We start from the raw sequence: 8,332 nt of genomic DNA, 5'->3' as shown, positions 1-8,332 counted from the left end.
AAGTAATACTGTTATTAGTTATAACACGAGATGAATGAAATTATTACTTAGATTAGATCGCATGATTCAGGTATAAGTTGGTGTCGAGAGCTTTTTTAAACACTGGTATCGACTGCTGCGGTAATGGGAGTTTCCTATCCTCCACCGTATACTAGTCCATTTCACCGTCTAATCTTCTGCATTCTTCTATACTCCGTCTTCAGGCCACGAGTGGCCAACCGGGACCATCCGACCGCCGTGTCATCCTCAGTCGAGGATGCGGATAGGAGGGTTGTGGGGTCAGCTCACCGCTCTCCCGGTCGTTATGACGGTATTCTTGACCGAAGCCGTTAGTATTCGGTCGAGTAGCTCCTCAATTGGCAACACGAGGCTGAGTGCACCCCGAAAAATGGCAACAGCGCATGGCGGCCTGGATGGTCACCCATCCATGTGCCGACCACGCCCGACAGCGCTTAACTTCGGTGATCTCACGGGAACCGGTGTATCCACTGCGGCAAGGCCGTTGCCTTCATTCTTCTGTAGCAGCACATTTAAAAAGCAGATAATCTGTAATAGTCTGAATTGTTTGTCGTCTCCGTTTCACTTCCGTACAAGACTAAGTTCCATACTAATACGCCAGTCGGTGTGGCCGTGCGTTTCTAGGCCGCTTCAGTCTGGAACCGCCTGACCGCTACGGTCGCAGGTTCGAATCCTGCCTCGGGCATGGATGTGTGTGATGTCCTTAGGTTAGTTAGGTTCAAGTAGTTCTAAGTCTAGAGGACTGATGACCTCAGAAAGTAAGTCCCATAGTGCTCAGAGCCATTTGAACCATTTTTCTACCTACTGCTTGATGGCTGATTTACGTATATGTAGTTAAATTTTGAATCAACAATTGACCGTTTTGACATTGAGTCCATGTGTGTCCGGCAATTATTTTCCATCACAACTGTAACTTGTTTCAATGTCTGGAAGACGAAATTACCTGTCGTGGCTGTACATTTACATTAAACAGTCAGTCGCTCCAAAAATGGTTGTGTGAGCTGTCTTACTGGACGTCCACGTTCGTACCAGTTCTGGCAGTGACACAGATAGTACATGTGTCTGTGTTTTTCACACACATCAGTCAGTTTCAGTACACTGCGTATGTCCACTTCAGTACAATGTGGAGTTCCGACAGTTACACAGATAGTACATGTGTCTGTGTTTTTCACACACATCAGTCAGTTTCAGTACACTGCGTATGTCCACTTCAGTACAATGTGGAGTTCCGACAGTTACACAGATAGTACATGTGTCTGTGTTTTTCACACACATCAGTCAGTTTCAGTACACTGCGTATGTCCACGTCAGTACAATGTGGAGTTCCGACAGTTACACAGATAGTACATGTGTCTGTGTTTTTCACACACATCAGTCAGTTTCAGTACACTGCGTATGTCCACTTCAGTACAATGTGGAGTTCCGACAGTTACACAGATAGTACATGTGTCTGTGTTTTTCACACACATCAGTCAGTTTCAGTACACTGCGTATGTCCACTTCAGTACAATGTGGAGTTCCGACAGTTACACAGATAGTACATGTGTCTGTGTTTTTCACACACATCAGTCAGTTTCAGTACACTGCGTATGTCCACTTCAGTACAATGTGGAGTTCCGACAGTTACACAGATAGTACATGTGTCTGTGTTTTTCACACACATCAGTCAGTTTCAGTACACTGCGTATGTCCACTTCAGTACAATGTGGAGTTCCGACAGTTACACAGATAGTACATGTGTCTGTGTTTTTCACACACATCAGTCAGTTTCAGTACACTGCGTATGCTAACTTCAGTACAATGTGGATGCTCGTGATCCTGCTCAGAAAAACGCGTACAGATGACAATGTCTTACTTCGCTGAAGCAGAAGCATTTTCACGAAAAACTATGTGAACTTTTTGACAGGAAAAAGCCGGCCGCGGTGGCCGAGAGGTTCTAGGCGCTTCAGTCCGGAAGCGCGCGACTGCTACGGTAGCAGGTTCGAATCCTGCCTCGGGCATGGATGTGTGTGTGCTGTCCTTAGGTTAGTTAGGTTTAAGTAGTTCTAAGTTCTAGGGGACTGATGACCTCAGAATTTAAGTCCCATAGTGCTCAGAGCCATTTGAACCGTCTAAACCATACAAATACCTTGAGGGAAAGCCACAAGCTTGGAGAGATTGAAATTCATCCCGCCTTGATTCGTGCATGAGGGGAAACGAAAAGAGGTAAGATGAGATGCAGTCCTCTCGTGTTGACGGAGTCAGACATTCGCAAACTGTTTTCCATTGCTGCACGGGCGAGGTGCGTGACCTCTTGCTGCAGGGCTCGCGTTGTTTTGCGGTTGGGCGGCAGGCCGGCAGGAACTCATCCCTCGTCGTTCTTCTCGGACGCCTGCAGCTCGCCGACCCCGATCCGGCGGCAGACGAATGGCCCACTTTAACGCCGTAAGTAATGACGCCGGGCTCGCCAGCAGCTCGCTGCAGACAAATTTTTATTGGTTTAACGGAAATGGATGTTGTTCCCTTCAGCGAGTGCGGCGTCTGGCTTCGGCGGCGGCGGAGGCGGCGGCCACCTTCCCGGTCGGACGGGCGGACGGGCTCCGCGGCTGATTAATCGAAAGTGTTAGCGGCCCGTTGACTAATGACGGCTGCCGTCGCCGGCGACGCCTCTGTTGACCGAAGATCCGTTTGCTTTGGGCTCGAAGACTGCTCGAGCCGGGGCGTCGTCTGGAAAAGCGGCCACGTCACCTCTCCAGCGTGCGTGCGTGTCGCAGCGCCGGCGGAGGCGCATTCTTTCTCACACTCGGCGGGGGCTTTTGTCGTCGCACCTGTCACTCCGGCCCGGGAATACTAATAGTGCAGCCGGCGCGTATCGGACGCGGCCGGTACCGGCCGTTTACCGAACAGGCCTTCCACACGCACCAGTTTAGGGCCACGATTCGTATCTGCCTCGACGCTGATAAAGGGCGTTATTTTAGTCCCCAGTATCAGAGACAGCAAAGGACTTGGAAGTGCAGTTGAACGGAATGGACAGTGTCTTGAAAGGAGGATATAAGATGAACATCAACAAAAGCAAAATGAAGATAATGGAATGTAGTCGAATGAAGTCGGGTGAGGCTGAGGGAATTAGATTAGGAAATGAGACACTTAAATTATTAAAGGAGTTTGCTATTTGCGGAGCAAAATAACTGATGATGGTCGAAGTAGAGAGGATATAAAATGTAGACTGGCAAAAGCAAGGAAAGCGTTTCTGAAGAAAAGGAATTTGTTAACATCGAGTATAGATTTAAGTGTCAGGAACTTGTTTCTGAAAGTATTTGTATGGAGTGTAGCCATGTATGGAAGTGAAACATGGACGATAAATAGTTTGGACAAGAAAAGAATAGAAGCTTCCGAAATGTGGTGCTACAGAAGAATGCTGAAGATTAGATGGTTAGATCACATAACTAATGAGGAGGTATTGAATAGGATTGGGGAGAAGAGAAGTTTGTAGCACAACTTGACTAGAAGAAGGGATCGGTTGGTAGGACATGTTCTGAGGCATAAAGGGATCACCAATTTAGCATTGGAGGGCAGCGTGGAGGGTAAAAATCGTAGAGGGAGACCAAGAGACGAATACACTTAGCAGATTCAGAAGGATATAGGTTACAGTAAGTACTGGGAGATGAAGAAGTTTGCACAGGATAGGGTAGCATGGAGAGCTGCATCAAACTAGTCTCAGGACTGAAGACCACAACAACAACCACCAAATATTTTCGATAAAGCGATAGTCAATGATAGTCCCTTGCGTGGGATGATTTCACCTAAGAGATGCAGGCACGGGTGAGCTTCATGGAAGGGGACAGTCTGATTTATTTTTATTTTTTTTTTTTCGTCGAATACATTTTCGCCAACAGAATTTGTTACGAACTGGGAATGATCAAACTAAATGTGACTGGCAAAACCGTCAGATCTAAACGTAACTTTGGGTATGCATGCAGGAAACCATTACTAGTAACTACACTAGTGGCCATTAAAATTGCTACACAGCGGAGATGACGTGCTACAGACGCGAAATTTAAGCGACAGGAAGAAGATGCTGTGATATGCAAATGATTAGCTTTTCAGAGCTTTTACACAAGGTTCGCTCCGGTGGCGACACCTACAACGTGCTGATATGAGAAAAGTTTCCAACCGATTTCTCATACACAAACAGCAGTTGACCGGCGTTGCCTGGTGAAACATAGTTGTGATGCCTCGTGTAAGGAGGAGAAATGCGTACCACTTTGATAAATGTCGGATTGTAGCCTATCACGATTGCGGTTTATCGTATCGCGACATTGCTACTCGCGTTGGTCGAGATCCATCGACTGTTAGCAGAATATGGAATCGGTGGGTTCAGGAGGGTAATACGGAACACCGTGCTGGATCCCATCGGCCTAGTATCACTAGCACTCGAGATGAAACGCCTGTTATCCGCATGGCTGTAACGGATCATGCAGCCACGTCTCGATTCCTGAGTCAAAAGATGGGGACGTTTGCAAGACAACAACGAACAGTTCGACGGCGTTTGAAGCAGCATGGACTATCAGCTCGGAGGTCATGGCTGCGGTTACCCTTGACAGTGCATCACAGACAGGAGCGCCTGCGATGGTGTACTCAACGACGAACCTGGGTGCACGAATGGCAAAACGTCATTCTTTTCGGATGAATCCAGGTTCTGTTTACAGCATCATGATGGTCGCAACCGTGTTTGGCGACATCACGGTCAACGCACATTGGAAGCGTGTAATCGTCATCGCCATACTGGCGTATCACCCGGCGTGATGGTATGGGTGCCATTGGTTACACGTCTCGGTCACCTCTTGTTCGCATTGACGGCACTTTGAACAGTGGACATTACATTTCAGATGTGTTACGACCCGTGGCTCTACCCTTCATTCAATCCCTGCGAAACCCTACATTTCAGCAAGAAAATGCACGGCCGCATGTTGCAGGTCCTGTACGGGCCTTTCTGGATACAGAAAATGTTCGACTGCTGCCCTGGCCAGCATATTCTCCAAATCTCTCAGCAATTGAGAACGTCTGGTCAATGGTGGCCGATAAAATGGCTCGTCACAATACGCCAGTCACTACTCTTTATGAACTGTGGTATCGTGTTGAAGCTACATGGGCAGCTGTACCTGTACACGCCGGGTTAAGGATTACACACATCCACGAATGGATATGAAGGCCAGTGTGAATATTACTTACCGAAACGCTGTGTTGACACTGTGGCGGACAGAATAATGGTGGGCAGAAGATTGATCGAAAGGCCGTGTGTGTCGTGCCTGAGAGTTGTTTAATCGAGAAAGTCCGTTGTGTCATGAATCTACATGCCCCATACGTTCTCTAATGCAGAATATGCAGACATGTTGTTTATGTATGGGTACAGTAAAGGCAGTGCCTGTGAGGCTGTTACAGAATAGCAGAGGAGCTTCCCCGTTCGACGAACCCCCTGTGCCAGGGTATTTATCAGGATTGTTCAAATATTACGTGAATCCTAAACATTTCCCATTTCCATATAATATCAGAACTTGAACCCGTCCAGTCAGTTGAGGAAAGCGAAAACAATGGTACAACGAAGTCCCACCATCAGTACACGATACATAAGCCATCAGATAGATATTCCACAAAAGTAAGTGCTGCGTACGTTATATTCCGAGGGCTTTTACCGAATCCACGTGAAGCTCAAGCAACACCTGTATCCAGGTGAAAGTAAGCAGACAACAATTTTGTGAATAGCTGGTTGTACACAGAAACATCGCGCAATACATTTTATTTGCAGATTCGGCTACATTTGCGAGCAGTGGTGTCATGAGCGCCCACAATTCTCATACATAATGGAGAACCCACATATCAATAGGGAAACAAGATTCCAAGTTGGATTCTCAGTGAATGTCTGGTCTGTTACAATTCATTAACTGTTGATAGGGACTGCGTTCCTGCCAAGTAGCATACCAGCCACAGCATACGCACATTTCCTGGTAGAAGGCGTACGTGCACCGTTGGAAGGCGTGAAATTAGAGTAACGACGACAAATTTGCCTGCGACATAATGGATTACCGATTCACGGCACCAGACAAGTATCCCAGTATCTGAATAATACATTTCCTCAATGGTGGATTGGCCATGGCGGACCCATTGACTGGCCTGCCAGATAACCCGACCTAAACCCATTAGACTTCTGTCTATGGTGCTGGTTAAAGACAGAGACACGTAAACAGCTTAACGCTCGCATCACCGACGCTGTTGCCTGCATTAAAGCCCTCTGAGACGGTGATCGATATGCAACACAAGATACCTTCAACGCATGGACAAATGGATTGAGATGGGTGGGAGACTTTTTGAACAACTTTTGCAGCATGGATCAGTCATCCGTGCCATCATAATTCCGTCCACCACAACGCCTACACAGCGTTTCTGTAAGTAATATTCAAAAGTGTCTTCATATCCATTCATGGATGTGTGAAATCATGTGTGAAGTCTTCCACTCGCTCCAGTTCCGTAACGATCGAAAATCGCAACATATTCATACGACTTTTTCGGTTTATTTTCACATGTAGAAACACCTCACAAATTATGTCGCCTTCCTCCTGAATCACCATATACCTACCTCCACATCTAAGTATATCCACAAACATAGTCCTGAAGCCTCAGTATAGTGCATGGGGGAGAATAACTTGTACCGCTACTACGTAGTCACCTTCTTTCCTGTTCCAGTCGCAAATACATCGAGGGAAAAAACGACTATTGACGTGCATCCGTACGAGCTCTAATCCTCTTATATGATCTTCGTGGCCCTTAAGTGAAATGTACGTTGACTCCAGTAGAATTACTCTGCAGTCAACACCAAATGCGGGTTCTCTAAAATTTATGAATAGTTTTCCGCTAAAATAACGTCGTCTTTCCTTTGGATACTCCCATTTGAGTTCACGAAGCACCTCCGTAATACTCGCGTGCTGACCGAACTTCTCGCTAACAAACCTACCACGCCGCCTCTGAATTGTTTCGTTGTCCTCCTTTAGTCCGACCTGGCGGAGTTCCCAAACACTCGTGCAGAACTCAAGAACCGGTTGCGCTGGTGCTCCACACGCCGTCTTATTTACGTAGAAACCACACTTTCCTAAAATTCTCCCAATAAACCCAAGTCTACCATTCGACTTACCTTCTTCCCTCCTTCATATCGCTCTGAAACGTTACGCTTAAATGTTTCGTCGAGGTGACCGTGTCAAACAGCAAACTACTAATGCTTTCTTCGAATATTATGGGATTGTTTTTTCTACTCATCTGCATTGACTTACAACTACCTACATTTAGTGCTGGCTGCTATTTGTAACATGAATTCAAAATTTTGTCTCAGTCATCTCGTATCGTCCTACAACCACTCAATGACTTCCCATACACAACAGCATCATCAGCCAAACAGTCGCAGATTGCTGTCCACCCTGTCCGTCAGATCATTTATGTACATGGAGAGTAACAGCGGTTCTGTCACAGTTTCCCGGGCGGCTCCTGACTATATCCTTGTCTCTGATGAACCCTCGCTGTCGTGATCAAAGCACTGGGTTCTACAAGGTGCATTCAAGTTCTAAGGCCTCCGATTTTTTTTCTCCGGACTGGAAAGAGATAGAAACATGCGCATTGTTTTAAAATGAGGCCGCGTTCATTGTCAATACGTCCCAGAGATGGCAGCACCTTACGGCAGATGGAATTTTACCACCAGCGGCGAGAATGAGAACTGTTTTAAATACTTAAAATGGCGACGTTTTCCTTACTTGAACAGCGTGCAATCATTCGTTTTCTGAATTTGCGTGGTGTGAAACCAATTCAAATTCATCGACAGCTGAAGGAGATATGTGGTGATGGAGTTATGGATGTGTCGAAAGTGCGTTCGTGGGTGCGACAGTTTAATGAAGGCAGAACATCGTGTGACAACAAACCGAAACTACCTCGGGCTCGCACAAGCCGGTCTGATGACATGATCGAGAAAGTGGAGAGAATTGTTTTGGGGGATCGCCGAATGACTGTTGAACATATCGCCTCCAGAGTTGGCATTTCTGTGGGTTCTGTGCACACAATCCAGCTTGACGACCTGAAAATGCGAAAAGTGTCATCCAGGTGGGTGCCACGAATGCTGACGGACGCCCACACGGCTGCCCATGTGGCATGTTGCCGAGCAATGTTGACGTGCAACGACAGCATGAATGGGACTTTCTTTTCGTCGGTTGTGACAATGGATGAGACGTGGATGCCATTTTTCAATCCAGAAACAAATCGCCAGTCAGCTCAATGGAAGCACACAGATTCACCGCCA

The 8,332-nt window shown here is 46.8% G+C and overlaps 1 pseudogene; it reads right to left on the bottom strand.

The window, feature by feature from the left end:
* Nucleotides 1-389: 389 nt before the first annotated feature.
* LOC126102325 (5S ribosomal RNA) lies at nt 390-507 on the bottom strand (annotated as a pseudogene).
* Between the last annotated feature and the right edge of the window lie 7,825 nt (nt 508-8,332).

The sequence above is a fragment of the Schistocerca cancellata genome, chromosome 9 (genome assembly GCF_023864275.1).
Source record: "Schistocerca cancellata isolate TAMUIC-IGC-003103 chromosome 9, iqSchCanc2.1, whole genome shotgun sequence".
Classification (NCBI taxonomy): domain Eukaryota; kingdom Metazoa; phylum Arthropoda; class Insecta; order Orthoptera; family Acrididae; genus Schistocerca; species Schistocerca cancellata.
Note: the sequence above shows the minus strand (reverse complement) of the source record. Positions and strands in the feature narration are given on the sequence as shown.